A 20,412-nucleotide genomic window follows, 5' to 3' on the forward strand; every position below is an offset into this window, starting at 1 on the left:
CACTATGTTCTTCATACATATTTTAAGAAATAAGTTTTTCACGTACTTTAGAGGTTAGTAGACCATTACATTTTGTCTGCTGCTGGATTTAACAGAATGAAATGCCCTAAAGGCATTTATTAAAACTAGAAGAAGCAAAAAAAATGTGATTACTGTTAACCTCTGCCTGTAACTTATAAAAGCTTTCATAAAACAAGTGCTGGAGTATACTCCAACTCCAGTGTAACACATGAGCTCTTCCATCACTTAATGCTCACTGTTATTTAGCATATAAATACTAGCATGAAATAGATATGGGTCAGCTGAAACAGTGAGGTCTATGCTCCAATTTCCAAACTTGGGTGTTCAAAACATTTAGTATTTTACAACTTTCTGGATGTATAAAAGCCAGAAAATACTGGGTGTTGCATTTTGTTTGTTCTGTTTTTATTTTAAACTAAATCTGTCTATCACAGGCCATGTGCAAAGTGTCAGCCACAGAAGACAGTCTCCAGAAATGCCAGCAGCACAACTTCTATCCGTAGGCCAGTTGTAAGTGTGTTTCTCAACATGGTTACAAACACCAACCAGACAAAGATAGCTCAGTGTCTCAGAGAGAAAAGGGCAAGGTCAGAGTTTATTAAGAATTTGAAATTTGGGCTGGGGATATAGCCTAGTGGCAAGAGTGCCTGCCTCGGATACACGAGGCCCTAGGTTCGATTCCCCAGCACCACATATACAGAAAACAGCCAGAAGCAGCGCTGTGGCTCAAGTGGCAGAGTGCTAGCCTTGAGCGGGAAGAAGCCAGGGACAGTGCTCAGGCCCTGAGTCCAAGGCCCAGGACTGGCCAAAAAAAAAAAAAAAAAAAGAATTTGAAATTTGTACTAATCTGTGCTTTTCCACTTGGGAAAATTGTCTAGGATGAGGTAAGGATCATAATATTAGTGACCAGAACTTCTGAAACGGTCAGGATGAGGATTACAAGGCCAAAATGTGTGGAGAATGAATGGCTTATCTGTCTGGTGTTTCCTACTGAAAAAATGGCTAGTTTTTTTTGTCCTGAAGTTTCCTTTAGCAAAAGCATTCTGGAATAGTTAGAATCTGGAAGACAATGGAAGAGTTAAAGTGAACTTGGGAGTCAGTGGGGAAAATGGGATATTTAAAGTACTGAATGAATCACATGGAATATAAAATTCAAGCCTTCCCCTTGAAGAAAAGGGCAGATTACACAGCAAAGGAAAGGAAGAGAGAATGCATTTTCGTGAAAGGGAGAAGGGAGTGATATTTTGATATGCCCGTTTAAGAATTTCAACATGATCAGAGAGTAGATCAAGGTCCTTTGGAGGCCTACCAAGGAAAGCATTGTGGAGAAGAGAGAAATCTTCAATTCCTCTCTTCCCACCTATGGCAGAACTTTCCTTTGAAGGACTACATAGCTCGTATTTTGGCAAGTAGAGAGTTGCATAGGAGAAATTGCCAAGTTTTAATTTTATTTATATGAAAATATGCATACAAGAGGAAGGAAAAAAATCTTCATGTCAGGAAAAGAGTTATTGACAGAGAAAAGAGAGAAAGGTATCTTAGTGAAACCAGGCTGCCATCACAAAGAGCCCTTCACTCAGTGGCTTATAAGCATCAAAAATTTATTTCAGGGGCTGGGGATATAGCCTAGTGGCAAGAGTGCCTGCCTCGGATACACGAGGCCCCAGGTTCGATACCCCAGCACCACATATACAGAAAACGGCCAGAAGCGGCGCTGTGGCTCAAGTGGCAGAGTGCTAGCCTTGAGCGGGAAGAAGCCAGGGACAGTGCTCAGGCCCTGAGTCCAAGGCCCAGGACTGGCCAAAAAAAAAAAAAAATTATTTCTCACCATTTGGTAGAGTCGAAGTATAAAATTAGAATACCATCATGGAGGGATTTTGGCAAAGACCCTTACCAAGTTAACAGATGGGCAACTTTATGTTGTTTCCTCACAAGACAGAGTGCAGAGAGAGACCAGCAAGCTCCCTTGTGTCTTTCAATAGGGCACTAATGTTGTGTAAGAGGGTTTTTTCCTACATGCAGTCATTACTTCCTGAATACTTTCCTAATCACAACGGGGTGTCAGAAATCTAACATGGATTTTAAGGAAATACACCTATTGGTTCAGTAGTCACATATATGAAGAAAGAGCTTAAACTGGCAGGAAGTAAAAACTTCAGAAATTTGTTAAAGAGGCCTGGTAATGACAAGGGTGACTTGGGGCCAGATTTCTATGAATACATTTAGGCAGTTGTGCTATGCAATCTGTAGAGTTCCTTCACCCCACACTAACCCACATACATACACCAGATGTATCACAGTGTCAAGACAGGACTTAAAGAAAGAAAACATCCGTGCAACATTGGGCATGAAAAATGCCAATCAAGTGTTACTGAGCTATTAGAGGAAATGAAGTTTCCAGTCAAACACAACTCACCACTCACCAAGGCTTGGGCAAAGAACTTCTGAAAAGGTTTTTCTAGATGATACAGGTGTGAGAGGAGACCAAGACAGCTCATTTTTAGGGGACACTGTGTGCCAAATACTTAATTTTCTTGCTTCACTTCACTCTTCTCATTGTCCCAGGCTGTATCACCATTCCCAAATTACAGATGAGAAACCCAGATTCATTAGTGTCTTAGCTACTTCATTATGCAACCTCCACTTTCTTTTCAAGTTGATTAGCTTACATAGAGGCCAAATCTTATAATGGAACAGACTAGAGGAAACTGTCTCCCTATCTTTATTAATTCACTCCCTTCCACTTTAACAAATGACTAAGTATATCTATCTTTGCCTTCAGGCAATGTGTCTCACTAAAGCCACAAGTGCAGTAGAGAAGTAGAGAATCAATGGATACTGAGAAATAAGTTTTAGTTAGAAAGGATGCAATAATTTCCAGCTTGACTTCTAAAGTCTTCCTTAAACCCTCCACCTCTACTTTGCCCTCCAGGGAGCTGGTGTACCCTATGCTAGTCAGATAACTTGCAACTTATGATTCATATGGCACGTTCCTAACATGTAAAAGTGAAAAGGAAGAGGTTGAAAAGCAAAGGAGAAAAATGATAGAAATTACACAGAAGCATAGTTTGAAGAAACACTATGCTGACAAGTTCTAGATTGCAGGACAAAAAGCTCACAAGTAATCATAAATAAAAAGGTAATGGAGGAGGTAGGGGGTGAACATGAATTCCATAATGTAATGCATATGTAGATAGTGCTGACAGCATTACACACATTGGTGGAAATTATAAATATATTGAGGAGATCACCCTTTATTAAATTTAGTCTTACCCTAATTTATCTCTGTACACAAATAAAAATACAGTTTAATGGCACAGCATTTGCTTTTTAGAAAAACTGTATGCAAGAATGATCACTAATTCCTTAAAAGTCACCAGTATCACATAACTTCATGATATTGTATACTTCCCAAATAGAAAGAGCCACATGCATTTAAACTAAGAGAGGGGCAGACACCATAGCTGAACCATCGTGAGTAAAGGAAAATGACATCTTTGTTGAAGATGGTGGTAGCAAGTGCACTAAACATGGTCTTGTAGGAAGAGTTTGGGAATTTATTTTAAGAACAAAAGAAAAATACTGTAGATTTCTAATCAGAAGAGCAGCGTTAGGTTTATCTTTTGAAAGAACATTCTGGCTGCTGTGTGAATAATGATTTCGAAATAGGTAAAAAGCACTGAGTGACAGTTTCAGAGTGCCAGATAAAGGTGACCTTGCCTCAAACGAAAGAGATATCTCTGCATTTGGCATTAGCATTCGGTGGTTGGTGCCATGAAATGCTGAGCAAGAGGAAAGGCTTGGCTTCAGTTCCATGAATGTCTAATTGTAGACACTCGACAGTCATCCAAGTTCAGATGTAAAAACGGTAGATACGTACACTCTCCTATTTAGAAGGAAGAGAGAAACCCGAGAAAGAAACTTAGAAAAATATCATCATCTTGCCAGAAATTGAACTCATATAAACAGATGGGAGTGCATAGGGAATAAACCATAGAAGAAAAAAGAGATGAGCAGTAAGGAATTTCTACACTCAGGTACGGGGTAGCTGGGTTTTCAGCAAAGGTGATTATAAAAGGTGCTCTAGAGTCATGGTAGGGAAAAAGGAATCATTGAAAAGACCTTGACATTTTCCACATTATTTAGCTATACAAGATGTAATCACTCATTAAAATGTTCACCCTGAAGAAAATTTTTTTTCCTGAGGTTGTTCTCATTAGACAGATTCATCTTTAAGATATTTAAGGGAGTCAATAAACCCTTAAGTTTTCCTCAGGCCTGCATGAGAATGTAACACAGGAAATTTTGAATGGCAGAGAATAAGAGAGGGAGAGAAACAGCAAGAGACAGAGAGACGGAGATGAAGAGACAAGAAGCAAAGAAAGGGAGAGAGAGGAATATGGAGAGAGATACAGGGACAAACATGGACAGAGAGAAAGTAGAAGTCGAGGAGAACGAGGAATGGCAGGAAGATGAGAAAGACACAAATGAAAACTTCAAACACTGTTGTCTTAGGGATGAAGCCTGCAGCAAATGAGTTTTGGAGATCATTTCACTTCTGTTCCCAAGCAGGAACAGAAGGCATACACTACAAAAGCCACAGATTTGTCTTGAACACGTGCACACTTGCAATGGAAAGGACAGCCAGAACCCTTCAAAGTGGAGCACTATACACAAGGAACATAGCAGTCAGTCCTTCCATCTGACCAAGATAGTTGTAGGTCAAAATACCAAACCTGACACACAGACCCATGGCAAGATCTAATGCTCTACAAATTTTGGAAGGCTGAAGTTCAACTGGAACAAGGGTGATCAAAGTAATCCTCAATGTGGCCATAGCCATTTGGGGGCACAGATCCTGAGACGGTCTCATACAACCTCATGTAATAGAGCTGTAAAAATAGCCAATACTAAGCAGCATAGGAGGTTTGATCTCCACTACTGTGTGAGACTTTGAACCAGTTTTAATTTTATTTAGAAAAATATTCTGTAAACAACCTTCAGAATAGCTGAACTTCATGGGGTAAATTCACACAAGTAAGAGGTCAGTTGTGAATGTAGCGTGTGCTATTCCACTAACATGATCAGGTTGTTCTAACCTTGTTCTAATCTAATTGGACATCTCCTGTTTCACAATCCTTTTTGAAGTGGTATCTAAGGACACGCTGAATTTGATTTTTAAAAAGTGGTGCAATGTCACACATTTTCTGTGAAAGGCTTTCTTTCTTTTTTTAAAGTAGACGGCAGATAAAATAAAAGGCAAGGGGTATTTATTTTATAATCAGTTATAGGTTGTGAATTGCATTTGCTATGAAAATCATTTTTCTATGAAATAAGCTTGATATATTTTCTGTTGGCCATAAACAGCTTTAAGTAATCTGGTGAACCTTTAAAAGAAAATACACAGAAATATAAACATATAATATTTCCTCAGAATCTATTCATTAAGGAGGAAGATGTTACAACATTCGAATATGATTTTTGGTCCCAGGTCAGATTTTACTTTGTAGTAGACAAATATGAATCCCTCTATCATACCTGCTAAGAGGATAGTACCAGTTATTAAAAATATCATTACCCATTCATGATGCTATGCTTACCTGTCATCTTTAACTTACATTTTGTTTCTTATGGAGACGGGTTTATAGGTAGTAAATATGTCAGGCCATGAACACAGTTATGTCTCCAATAATAAAGTAATAAATTGGACAGTTAGTTGAGTGAGTGTATGTGTGTGTGTGAAGTATAGAAATATAAAACGTAAACATACATATTGGCAAGGGTTTAAACACAAGAATTAGGATTCCCACAATAGAATCTCTGCTCCCATTCATATAAAAAAAAGTCCATTGTAAAATCTTAACAAATACTTTTTCTTTCATCCTCAGATCCTGAGCAGTCATAAGGCCAAGTAACTGTTCACTCTCCAATGTTTAGGAGTAGCAAGCAAATGCCGTAAAAACATGTTCTGACCCACTCAAGCCATTTGCAAAAGAGACCCCTTGACATATCCCAAAATAAATTATTTATTGAGGGAAGTCTGAAATTCTGTAATATAAGTTAAATCTCTACTTCTATGAGTTCTCATTGACATTGTCAAAACATGCTCAAAAAGACAAGATGTCCAGCCAAGATAGGAGTTTGAAGTCACAGCAGTAATACATATTAAAGTTGTGTGAATTCTGAAACAGCAAATGCTGGCAAGAAATTTAAGAGTACTCTGACCTCTATTCTCTAGAGCCTTCTAAGGAGCGACACATTTTGTGACTTTCATAGGAGAATGATTCTTCAAACACAAATCTGAAGGATGTTTCAGAGTTCAAGTAAGCAGCTAAGCCCAGGCATTTATTTTAGTAAGCTTATGTGGCTAATATTTTTAAGTGGATTTAGCGAGGCACAACAGTGAGAAGATTTTTTATTTAGATGGATAAAAAAGAATCTTCATTCTTTTAAATAGTTATTTTCAAAAGATCACATAACCGTATTTGACTGACAACAACCTCATGTACAATCTCAAAAAGATTTTCTGCAAAACAATTTAAAGATAACTTAAAAGTTTTAAAGATTTGTTATTTTTGTCTTGTACTCTATTTTCTGAATATTATAATATTAATATTTGTGCTAATCTTTGTTAAAGTTCAAGTAGTAATACAAGGCTTTAAGAATAGGAGAATCGCTCTTTCTCTCCCTTCTCTCCCATCTCTCTCTCTTCTCTCCCTTCTCTCCGGCCATGGATCATCTCGGCCACAGGCCAGCAGTTCTGTAATAAACTTTCTCTCCTGCCTGAATACTGCGTGGCATTCTCCTTTACTGGCTACCTACTTTAAAAACCTAACATATATGGTGCCGTGACTCGGGAAGGGCTTAAGAGTCAGGACAGATGGAATTCCCATCTATTTTCCTCCTTTTTCTGGGAGTATCCCCAGTCCTGACGGCCCTTTTTCCGCGAACAGAACTGCTGCGAATCACCACGTGGCACTTTTCACTAATACCATTGCTGGCCTCCACACCTACCTCCATCTCCACACCACTTGTCTACCCTGGTGAGTGAAACTGCTGCTGCTCCGGTTCTCTGCTGCTCCGTCCACTGCTTCTGCCACTTCTGCCCGGTAAGCTCTCATCCATTCACCAGGCGCCTCCCTCCCGTGCTTTTTGGGTTTTGCATCACAGTCACACCCGAGCCGGGACACTGCTAGCACGCCTCTTGACAATGAGGCCTGCTCGAAATACTCAAACAGATACAGTTTTTGCCACTGCAATGGTAAATGGTCAGAAGTCACTTATATTCAGGCTCTCTTTCTCTTTTCCTCTCTTTCTCTTCCTTTTTCTCCCTCTCTCTCTCATCTGCCTGCTTACTTACTTACTTTATAAAATTCCCAAGTCGTACCATTGTTGTGTGCCTTGCTCACAAAGCTGCCTCTTTTCACAGACCTTCAAAACTGAGGCTTGACCACCAATGTGCTTTGTCAGCAAAGATATCCAAAAGTTCTTTTCTCTAGCATTGACCACGTGGTGAATATTGGGTTTAACAGGGATCAGCTCAGGCGCCATTATGCCATGCCACGTGTTCTCTGTTAGTGTGTTTGTGTCCTGCCACCCCCCTCAACATGGCACCCCACTGGAGTTTATCAAAATATGGTTTCTCCATTTTATAATCTGAAAATTGTTGTTTGCTAGCAAAATTGTTTTTCTAACCGACCACGTGGGTTTAAAATATTGGACAAAAAAAAATTCATTTACTATTGGAATTCCAAAAGAGTCTACTGCTGAAATTCATTTTTGCATGCTGTAAAACCTATGTGCACAGTATGTATGTCTGTGTAAATGTCATTTGTTAGTATGTCCATCTAGCTATATATCTGTGCTAAAACTCATCACATCTACTGAGTTTTGTCATTGCAGAATTCTGGCAAGTATTTGGTCAGTTCTTGACAAGGTACAGGTAAGCTCTAGTCCCCTTGGTCTCCTTGTTGTTTTAATTGGAAATCAAAAAGGGTTTTTGTGGCAAAGATACCTTGGATTGCAGTTCAAAGCCAGCCCGGGCAGAAAATCTCTCAAACTCCATCTCCCAATTAATCATCGAAGAGCCAGGCTGGAAGCATGGCTGAAGAGACTGATCTCTTACCCACCAAATGCTGGAAGTGGAGCTGTGGCTGGAGTGGTAGAGTACTAGCCTCTAGCAGAAGTGCTCAGGGACAGTGCCCAGACCCTGAGTTCAAACCCCGTGAATGCCAACGAGGGCAAGCCATCCCAGCAACAAGCACTTAGACCCCTGGGACTCAGCCAGTTCCGGGAACAAGTATCATGGAGTGGAGTAAGAGGAAAATGATCGCATCCCAAATGGAGTCACTTTGTCTCACCCTTTCAAAATTAATCAGAGCCGGGGGATCAAGAGATAGTAGCTTGTCTATCTAATGTCCAAACCTGAGTATAAGAACTAGCCAAGTCATTCAATTTTTAATTTTGTGCCCTAAGCCCTTGCTTTTGCCTTAATATTTTTTTTTGCCCAGCCCCTGTCTCATGAGACTTCTTCCAGGCTTCATTCAAGGACTGGCATCTACCACCTAGGGACCCTGCTGCTGGCCTTCTCCAGGAGAGGCCACATTTCTGCCTTTTACCCCTAATGCCAATGCCCCGTGCCAGCAGGAAGCAGCCAGAGAGAGTCTTCACCCTTTTTCATAACTATTAAAAGGCTGGAATGTTAGGTCCTCTCCCTGAGGGCTCCATGTAGATGCCCCCACCTCATTAAGTCTCCACCCAGTTACCTGGGTAACCTGCAGACCTGGAGGCAGTTACCTCCCCTTTCACTGAGGTCACATCCTAATCCACCTGGCCACACCCCTTGCCCCTGCCCTGGATATAAGGCAGGGCTGAGTGGGGGTCGCTCTCTTTCTCTCCCTTCTCTCCCATCTCTCTCTCTCTCCCTTCTCTCTGGCTATGGATCATCTTGGCCACAGGCCAGCAGTTCGGTAATAAACTTTCTCTCCTGCCTGAAAAAAAAAAAAAAAAAAGAATAGGAGAATCCTTAGAGTTATGATCATTGAGAACATTTATTTTGGCTTTTGCATATAAAATTCTTTTATCTCAATTTTTAGAAGAAGAAAATGACTCAGAAACCCAGACATAGAAAGCCGAAAGCCATGGTTCAAAACCAACCCACTCAAAAAGTCTCCAATTAACCAGCAAAAAGCTGACTTGAAGGTATGGCTCAAGGCATAGAAAACTAGCTGTGAGCAAGAAACTCAAGTGAAAACAAGTAACCCTGAGTGTAAGCTCATGCCAGCACACACATGTAAAAAAGAAGAAAAAAAAACCAACAAAACGGAAGCTTGTGCCTCGGCAAGAAGAAAATAAAATATGAATGTTAGGAAAAAGAGAAGAGAGCAGGGAAAAGGAAAAACAGAGACATCAAGAAAGGAAATCAAACCATAATAATACATCACACAAAAAGTGTCCTGCTCTGGTGGAGTACTAGGCAGTGAGCTAAAGTGTCATGCACCAAGTTCAAGTCCCAGGCTCATACCTAAAAAAAAAGAAAAGAAATTGTCCTCATCCAAGCATTTGAAGTAGAAATCTTCTTAATGTTAATCTTCTTAAATGTTCAGAAAACATAATAGCATAGTTGATGAGAACACCTGTATCATGGAAGTTGACCTCAAAAGTCAACTGATTTCCGTGGAAGGAAATAGAGATTTTTAAAGGTGTAAAGACCTTCTAAATACATAACCTATGAAAACCATCATTACTAAAGATATAAGTAGCCAGCCATGGTAGTGCACGCCGGTAATCAACGAGGAAGATGAGGCAGGAGGATCACAAGTTCGAGACCAACCTGGGCTACACCTTTTAAAACTGTAACCTCTCTGTACATTGACAATAAATAAGAAAAAAATAAAAATAAAGATACAAGTATCACCCCTAAAATAAAGTAGAAAGCTATCATATACGAACAATCATTAAATAAGTAGAATCAAATACTGAAAGGGCCAAATAAAGACTTCAGAAAGAAAAAATGATTGTTGCATTTGTAAACAAACAATAGTCAAGTAAAATAGCAGGACTGAAAAAAAAATATCCTATGACTGAAGACCAAAATAAAATCTATGAAATCTATATGAAGAAAAACCAGAATGATAGAAAGAAGGAAGGCATTTTAAAATAAGAAAGGATAAAATTACATAAATTATTCTCTATTCAGTTAAGGCATCATCAAAGTAGAAAAATAATAATCATCTAATAGTTTCTTGTAATAATTATCAACTAATAATAATAACGTTAAACTTGCCCGTTTGGTAACAACTAGTAAGTGACCTGCTTTATCAGAAGAAAATAAAAATTGAAGTAGAATGTATAAGATATAAGAATCAACCTTACAGAGGACTTCTACTTATGTTTATTACTAAGTACTTGGTTAGAATAATAAAATCTGTTATTACCATTGGCCATGATAACAGGTGATCTAGTGGAGTGGTTATTGCTACTGGTTGTTGGAAATTCAGGATGGTTTTGCTCTAGAAATATAAATGTCATAAACTGACAGGTTGAGTTGAACCCCTTTGTAAAACAACTTAAAATAATGAAATAAAGCATTTAAACATCAAATTATTTCTATTTCAAAACCTTGCTAATTTGAGAAAGATCCAGAATCCTGAAGACTGCTGAAGCTCTGCTTGTACTTTTGATTTTTAGCCTGTTTTGATCTAGTAGTGATGAGGCTGACTGCATGAACAGACCTCGCACTGTTACTGAATCTGAATATGAAGCTGTGGAAGTTCCTCTCTGCTTCCTGGACACTGTAGGCATAGGACAAAGTCGTGTAAGGATGCTGTGTGAGGTGCCAGCTTATGAAGCATATATATGCATGGTGCTACTTGTATCTTTATTTTTATTTTTTCTTGTTTATTGTCAAGGTGATGTACAGAGAGGTTACAGTTTTAAATTGTCAGCCCCTGCCTGCTCGTGGGAGTGGCATGAGCAACACTGGCAGCTGTGTTTCCACCCCACCCTACCCCACACAGCCATTTGGTATCAAGCAGGCCATGCTGTGGTAGGTGACGAGGATGGAGGGAGACACACTACCAGTGAGCGGAGGAGGGCATTGTAAGGCCAATGTGGAAACCCATGTGTTTCCCTAATGTAAGAACGTTCTAGCCACAGTGGTTCAGCTTCTATTATCTGCTGTGAATGTATAAACACTTATCTTCCTAATTCATTGTTATATGTTACATCTTTTGGATGAACCAGAAGGTCAATTAAAAAAATTTTTTTTATTATTTTTATTAACTTTCAGCAGTTGTACAAAAGAGTTGCCATTCACCAGAGCAGGTTAGGAATACAGCTCCTCTTAATCAATGCCACCCCTTTCATTTGCCCCCACCCTCTCCCTTACTTAATTTTAGGCTCTGTATTGTATCTTTTTGCCTTTTAAAAAGGCAATTTATGTGTACAATGCATCTTGATCTGCATCGTAACTTCAACATTTTCACCCTCCTCCAACCCACTCCTTCCCCTATATTTCTCAACTCTGGGGGTACATACTTTTACTGAAAACTTAAGTCACAATTTCCATCTCAAGAATGTTGGTGATAGGCCAGGCACGTGACTCTAATCCCTGATACGTGGGCTTATACTAAAAAATCATCTGGCATAGGAATGAAAAAGTCTAAATATTACATAATTAGAATCAAAGAAAGAACTAGTGCTAGTGGCTGATACATGTAATCCTGGCTACTCAGGAGGCTGAGATCTGAGGATCATAGTTCGTAGCCAGCCTAGGTAGAAAAGTCTGTGAGATTTTTATCTCCAGTTAACCCCCCCCCCCCACCCCATAAAACCAGAAATGGAGCTGTGGTGCAAAGTAGTAGAGTGCTAGCCTTGAGGAAAATAAATAAATAAAGCTCAGGAACTGTATCCAGGCCCTGAGTTCAAGCCCCATGACCCCCCTCCCCCCCAAAAAAAAGGTGGAAGTGAAGATCAAGAGGTAAAATGCCTGCTATGGAAACATGAGTTCATTGCCTACTATCCCCCTAAAATAAAAGTTGGTAATAAATGTATAACTGATATGCGTATAATCGCTTTAAAATATATGCTTGCCTTTATTATCTGTAACAGCGATCATAGAGATATCACCATCCACATGAAATCAGAAGGCATAATCTGCCTGAATCTACTTGGAAAGTGATGGGAAGAATATCCCCCAAAGGCAGGGATTTAACATCTGTAGCTACAAAAGTTGCATTTCCATGATGTCACTGTAACATGTGACCTTTCACTTAGAGCTTATTTTGCTCATTTATGATTCCCAGTTTTCTTTTCATCTATGCAATGTGAAGTCGTAACTGCAAAGATGTTAGCTGCATTAGCAGAAAACTGAGAGACGGTGTGAACTGTTTAAGAAGCCAAAATGGAAATCAGGTACAATTTCAAACTGCATCACCGCCCTAAGTATGAACACGAAACAATACATAAGAGAAACTTATAAGCTTAAATGTGCATGTCACAAAATCAAAAGGGCCCAAAACTTTAAAATGCTTAAGCCAAACAAAGCACGAGACCACAAAAGTGAAGAGAAAAAAAAACAACAACAACAAATGAAATAGAAAATATAGACTAATAAACCAATAGACTAACCAACCAGACAAACCTCATACAACTGATTGAAGAAGCAAATGAGAAGTGTCGAGGCCTGATGGCTCATGCCTGTTATCCTAGTGCCTTGGAAGGCTGCCGCCTGAGGATGGAAGCTGGAAACCAGCCCAGGCAGAAACATCTGTGAGAATCCATGGCCAACGAAGCAGCAAAATGCCAGGTTGGAAGCATGGCTCAAGCAGTAGAGCACCAGCTGTGATCAAAAAAGCCAGATGAGAGTTGGAGGCCTGTAGCAGCACATATAAACACATGTAATTACAGTTATTTTAGAGAGACTTTCAAATGAAAAGAAATAAGGACGTGTCTATTTTAGAGAGACTTTCAAACGAAAAGAAATAAGGACGTGTCTGCCACATTTAAACAGAAGTTGATGACTTTCACAAAATAATAAGAGTGCCTATATCTTCTTTTGTTCTTTCTCTTCCTCCTTCGTTGTTGCTTTTTGCTGTGGAGGTTTTGTTTGTGTTGTTTTGCTTTACCTTGTTTTTCAAAATAAGAACTTGCTCTGTAGCCCAGGCTGACATGAAACTGGAGCTCTTCCTGATTCAACGGTTAAAGTGCTGGAATTATAGGTATGTACTGCCATGACTGTCTTTTCTTTCATTTACAATATAAAAGGATTTCCCATATAATACTATTAGTTGTAAAGCTAAAAGTATTCCAAAATAAACTTAACAACACAGTGTTGAGGACCCCAAAACATTTGGCATCGTTAGAAAAGACCTTTTCTTTTATCAAACAATGCTTCAAAGTTGTGTGCTTTATTTACCTTCTTTGGTTAAGGTAAAAAAAGTAATTTATTACAGCGAGGTAACATTTTCACAGGAAGGATTTCTGTTTAGCCGCATAGCTGAGGTTCTCATGCATTAAACTGGTCACCTTAGCGGCTATTAGGGTGCCTGTTCCAACTTTTGACCCATAGACCTAACCAGTGCTGAAATGTAACATGGATCCCATCCTCTCTGGTGCATAGACTCATCCTGGTTTGCATATTAATTTTCATCTTCCTCTTCCAGACCCTGCAGGTGATTTCAATGTATAGCCTTGTACGGAATTCCACTGAACTGAAGCCAAAGCTTTTCCTCACAAATCCAATAATCGAATAATCTCTAAATTATTATTACTATTAATCTAATAATCCCTTAATGTTGACAGAAAAATTGCCGAACATCTGCATTCCCCAGTGCCCTCCATTTACAGCCTCGAACAAAACGTAGAAAGAACAATATGAATTCAATGTCAATCACTTCCATAAGCACTTTGGACAGTTTCAAAGGAATCAGATTCCTTTTGTTTCTCATCACGAGGATGATGGTGAATCAGCTGCAAATACTGAGGTGTGAGGGGATCGCTGTTTTGTTTGGGAAGAGATCTGAGAGTTTCAGAACTGATAACTTTACCTTCAGGTGCCTCACCTCTCCAGCAGCTAAGGGGCTATGCTGGGCGGTGGGGGAGGGCAGCTGTGCCATGGGGGTCTAGGCTCTTGGAGGGCTTGCTATGGGAGGGTTGTGCACTAGGAGGGCAGTGCAGGGGGGGGGACTGTGAACTAGGGGGGACTGTGCTATTTGGGGCCCTGTGCTGGAGGAAGGATGTTCTCTCCAGAAAATCCTCACTGCATAGCAAACACCTCATCTCAAGTTTTATGAGCTGTTAATGGCTCGAATCACTTGTAGGTGTTTTTAATGCCTGCTGTCAGTTGGAAATGTGTCTTGCTTAGCCACTGGATCAGGACAATAAACTTGTCAGGCAGGCAACTGACTATTCAATCTGTTATTAAAGACATAAAATCCACAGAAACAGGAAGCTGTGTAGGTCTATATCTGCTTCTTTCCAGTGTTAAGGGCTCTTCCTGGGTTTAGTCTCTTATTAAGTGAATTATCAGGAAATAAATGACACAGCAACATTAAAATATTCCTCCTAAATAAACAAAAAAGAGCAATAAAACACGGAAAGATAATTATACGCTTTTAATAAACAGTAATGGTCACACATGTGGTATTTTAGTTAAGGAAATGGTTAGCATCAATCAGTTATAAGTAATTGTGGTGAATTCTTTTCTTTCCAGGAAAATAATGTACTCACTGCCTTACATATGAATCTGTAGTTCCTCTGTACTTCACTTTGACAATTAAAAAGAGAAAGAAAAGGAAGTATGCAAACATATATCTTTTTTTGTTTGTTTGTTTGTTTCTGGGGGAACAATTTGTGTGTTTCTTGAAAATACAAATTCCATTTCCAGGCTCAGGAGGGCTTCTTATTTTTGGCTCAAGTATTTCCCAAGGTGCCACTTCTTAGTAAGATCGAGGCTTTTAATATATAAATTTAAGAAAATACTTGAGTTCATAAAAAGTCTGATTTGGGGAAGGGAAAGGGAATCCCAAAATGGTGAGACAAAGGTCAAAGAGTGAACCAGTGGAACATCGATACTCATAAGATACTATGGTGGAAAGGAACTTTACAACTTGGCAGGAAAGGTGTCAGAGGGGACGGAAACTGGGAAACAATGAGGGCAACAATTTCGACAAGAAATGTACTCATTACCTTACTTATTTAAATATAACCCCTCTAAACATCACCTCTACAATAAAATAAATTTTTTAAAGAGAAAAAAAAAACCACAGCAGATCTTTCTCTATCTCCTTTCTTTATAAACCCTGCTTATTTAAAGCAAGTTTCTTATAGACATATATTTGGGTCTTATTTATTGATCCCTTATAACAGATTCTGACTTTTCCTGGGGCCTTTTGGATCAGTGGTATTTAAAGCAATTGTCAAGATGGTTAGATGAACATGTAACATATTTGTTATTGTTACTCTTCTGTACTTTCTCTTTGTTGTTGCCCTTGCCTTCCATACTTCTTCTATATTTCCCGGCTTTTACATGAAAATTTTATGATTCCTTTTTCTCATCTTTATTTAGCATCAATTATAGTTGAAAGATCCTTTTAGGTTGTCATAGAGATTGTAATACACACAATGGATCAAAATTTATGTTTTGAATAACACTATATTATTTCATGGATAGTGCAAGGTAACATAATAACACAATTCTCTTAATCTCGATTCCTTGTATCTTATATCAAAGCTTTCATTTATTTCCTTTGTATCTAAAGTTATATAAACATACATAAAAGGCCACTTACTATAAAAAAAATCATGAAAGCCAAAAACATCAGTGCTATTATTATTTTCAGCAAACTGTTAACTGATCAATTAAAAATAAGAAAAAGAAACTTTAGAAGTTTATCGTCTCCAATTAATTTTTATTTATTCTCTATGCCCTTCCTCTCTGTTTATACATTGAATTTTTTTTTTCAGGCAGGAGAGAAAGTTTATTACCGAACTGCTAGCCTTTGGCCGACATGATCCATGGCTGAAGAGAAGGGAGAGAAGGGCTATACATTGAATTTTTGACCTATGTAATTTTTCCTTCTCTGTAGAATTTCTTTCAACATTCTTTGTATAAAAACAGCTCTACAGGCAACAAATTTCCTATATTTTCTCTCAGAAAGCCTTTATTTTTGCTTTACTTTTGAAGGAGAATTTTGCAAGAAACAGAATTTTTGGTTGGTGATTTTTTTTTTCCTTGTACCACTCATTCTCCTTTCTTCTTTCTTTCAGGGTCTCTATAATTCTTCAGAATGTTATTGTTATCTTTGCTTTTTTACAGATAAGTAGTTTTCTTACCTCAAGAATTTTTTCTTTATCTTTGCTTTTCAGAAAATTGAATGGCATATGTCTACAATCAACATATTCTCTCTTGCTCTCTCACTATCTCTGTCTACCTACCTCTCTTCTCTACTTATTTTGTTTGGTATTCTAGAAAACATAAAGATCTACATTTTGGTATGTGACATCAATTTCTGAAGATTTTTAGTCATTATTGCTACAAATGATTCTTCTTTATCTTGTGGCATTTCTTTCATGCAGGTATAATTCCATTTATGCATGTATAACACCTTCTGTAGTAGTTTCATAGTTCTATTCTGGGTTTCTTTTCAGATTATTTTCCCTCTGTTCTTCGGTTGCACAGGGTTTTATCACCATACCGGTGAGCCCAGAGACTCTTGTAAGTTATCCAATCTAGGAATCTTTAATTTTTGTGCCTAGCACATATTTTTAGTTGAAATCTTATTTCCTTAAGTTTTTCATTAGTCATTGAAGGTGTTCTTAAAATGTCCATCTCTGCTTATATTATGCAGCTTTAATTGCACGTTGGTCTGCAAAACATGGCACTGCTGGATAATGGCTGAACCTGCAGGAGGTGGGACCTAGTGGTAGGAAGTTAGGTCATTGAGCCAAACCTTTGAAATAGATACTGGGACCCTAAGGCCCCTGTCTCTCTGTCTCTCTGTCTCTCTGTCTCTGTCTCTGTCTCTGTCTCTCTCTCTCTCTCTCTCTCCCTACTTGTCTTTCTGACCAACATGAGGTAAGCAGTGTCCTTGACCACGAACTGCTTGCCTTGATATTCTTCCTCATCACTGACTCAAAAGCAGTGGAGTCAAGTGACCATGGAGTGGAACTTCTGAAACAAGCCAGTAATAATCTTCCTTCCTTGTAAGTTGATTATGTTGTGCATTTTGTCACAGCCCACTGAAAGCTGACAAATACATTGTTTAATCTACCTTTAAATTTTTTTGTTATGATAGCTTCTGTTTTGTGCATCCAAAAGTGCATTAAATTCCAATCCATTCCTATCTTCCCTTTGGTCTTTGTTCTCTCCTTTCTCCCATATTTCTCATAATCATATTTATCCCTTTAAAGCATAGCTCTAATGTTACTGGAAATTCAGTTCTCCACCATGCCTAATCTACTCCATCTTTGATCAGTAGGACCTTCCACAACAACCATCTCAAGTTGTCTCACCAGTCTTTACTTCCTACCTTACCTTTGAAGATGTCAGCTCTCATTCCCTAGACCTAGTCATAATTCTCCAAACACTTCTTATGTCCTCCCAACTCATTTCCAATGTTTCTTTAGGTTTTAAAGCTCATAAACATGTTGTCTATTTATCAAGACTGATATCAGGCTTTCCCAAGGAAGTGTTCTTCTTCCCTTCTCCAGGGATGTCTGCCCTGTGTTCATGTGAAGAATGACACTTGCTGACATTGCTGATAGCCAAACGTGTCCTTGTCATCTTATTTCCAAGGTGATGGGAGCTTCCCAATGCATCCACTCCATGTACTCTGATCATGGTCTGTCCCTTGCCAGCTTTCTGTGCTGGCTCACGCAGAACAGGCACAGACAAAGCTGTGCCTTGCTGAAAAGCATATTGAATAAAAACAAGTGGAAAAAATATAAAACAATTGTTTAAAAGTTAGACCTTTAAGCCTTAATAACCCAATGTTTGGCTGAATACTATATACACATACAACTTTAAGAAAAATAAAGTAAAACGTGACACTTTTCAAACTAATGAGGAACCGATCAGCTGACTAAAGTTAAAGGCCTCCAGAAACAAGAAATAAGTTTGTTAAGTACATAATTGTATACATGGTGTTTAATAATTTGAATTGTCATCAAAGAATTCACTCACATTGCTAAAACTCTTCTGATTAATCTATTGTCCCATACAAGAGATAACTACCTTTTAACAAATGTATCATAATTAGACTTGACAGTGTAAATATCTTTGTGAAGTAAACCTCTGCTATCATGCTGATAACACTAATTTTGGATGGAACATAATTTTAATAGAACTTTACAACCGCCACTCTTTAAAAATTGCTTTATTGCAGAGCATTAGCTATAGGAGATTCTAAATTCATCAGATGAGAAAGACAATTTCTAAAGAATTTTAAGCCAACCTTTAATCCATGTATCCAAGTCAGTCACATTCATCTAATTGTTTTGGCCAAAATAGCGTTTATTAAATCATCCTCTGTCTCATTTGAAATACATTTGACTCTGATTTGTTTTTCCTGACCATTTTCTTTTATAGAAAATTATCTTTAGGTAGTTGTATAAAGGAGTTGCCATTCAACAAAGCAGTTTATGAGTACAGTGCACTTTGATCCATTGTTCACCCTTTCAACACAAGATTTGATCAGTACATTCTGTATACATGCATAAAAATATTCTGAACACCATTATGATGTACAATATGCAACATTATTTTATATGATGTTTGATTCATTTGACTCTGTTGAAATATTACTCACAGCAGGTGACCATGTGTAAAGCAATGCATGTTAGGGGACCACACAGTATCAAAAACTTGCATAAAAATAGGAAGAGAATAGGTGGATGAATTTTAATTCTATGCAGAGTTTAAAATATGAGGTGGGAAATTACATAGGATGATTTTCTTCCATAGTTTACTAACAATACACCTGTTCAAGTTTGACATATAGAACTATTCAAAATCTTAAAATAATCATAGATATACCCAAGGAATATATTTACTTCTATCAACTGAAAAAAGAGTAATCCGTAGAATTGTTATCTAAAAAATACACCCCCAAAAAGTGTCACCATTTAATAGTATGAAAAAAATATACAAAGCTTAACACAATGAGCTAGATTTTAATGCTGTTTTATTTATATATCATCAGAATTTCTGATCTAACCTTGGTTTTCTTAATAACACTTTTCCTTGTAGTTTTTAAACCTTGGCAGTTCCACATGGACAATTATATTCAGTAATCGCTGCATGGCAAAGACAGGTAACACCAAGCTGAAACAATTTCCAGAGCCAGTGGCCTCTGAGATGTAGACTTTTATCTTTGTCATTCTGCTGCAACCGACTGGGTCTCAATGGTTATATTCTCTGAAATTTAAAAAGTTTTCTTCTATTGTTAGCATTGGCATTTTTACAGAATTTTATGTCATATTGATTTTTTTCCTAAGTATACTCTATAACCTTTCTACAAACGTACTGAACATTTTAAAGGGCTATTTAGGACATCTCAGTCTTCACTGCTATCCCAAAATTTGCTATGCTTTGGCCACAAGGTCTGTGTGGAGGCCATTCTCTCTGCTTAAAACAGTTCCCACCCTGGGCCCCACATAGTACCGTAACACTCAGGTTAGCTCACTACCTTCAGGTCACAGAAGAAATCTCAAATGCATCACCATCTTCAAAATGATGGGGCCACAAAAAATGACAAGCCCACAATCCTGGCTCTCCCTCTTCTCCTGCTTTTACTGCTCCATATCACTCATTATTGTCATGGATTCTGGGAGCTCCAGTTGACAAAAGACTTCACAGGAAACGAAGAGAGCAAACATGTATTATAGACCACTGACTCAAGAAAGCCCATTGAGGCACAGGAGCATAATACTGCCATTATTGCTCTAATGTTGGGGGTTTGGGGGGGAGTGCTTTGATGTGGTTAATGAGGATTTTGATGACTGGTTATCTCTCTTTTTGTGGACTCTATTGACTGGCTATCTCTTTCCTGAAATAAGATTTGAATTTGAGGTGTGCAGGAGCACTGAGTGCTCACTCATTCTTCACATCTGCATTCCCTCTGGCCCATCTCACAAGCTTCACTCATTTCTAATGGCGCCACCTGGCCTGGATTGTGCTCTTAGCTTCACTCTGCACACTGCCTCGGTCTTGCTATCTCGTTGTCTACCATGTCTCTGTAAATGGGGCCTGCTCCATTAGAACTGTGTTCTAAGAAGTGTTATTTACTTATTTGGTTATAGTAAGTACCCTCTCCCTACCCAAAAACTTCCTTCTAAATATTGGGCTCAGTTAGCTAGTTTGTTTCTTTTTTAATTAGTCTGCTCTATTAT

Source organism: Perognathus longimembris, chromosome 5 (genome assembly GCF_023159225.1).
Source record: "Perognathus longimembris pacificus isolate PPM17 chromosome 5, ASM2315922v1, whole genome shotgun sequence".
NCBI classification, from domain to species: Eukaryota; Metazoa; Chordata; class Mammalia; order Rodentia; family Heteromyidae; genus Perognathus; species Perognathus longimembris.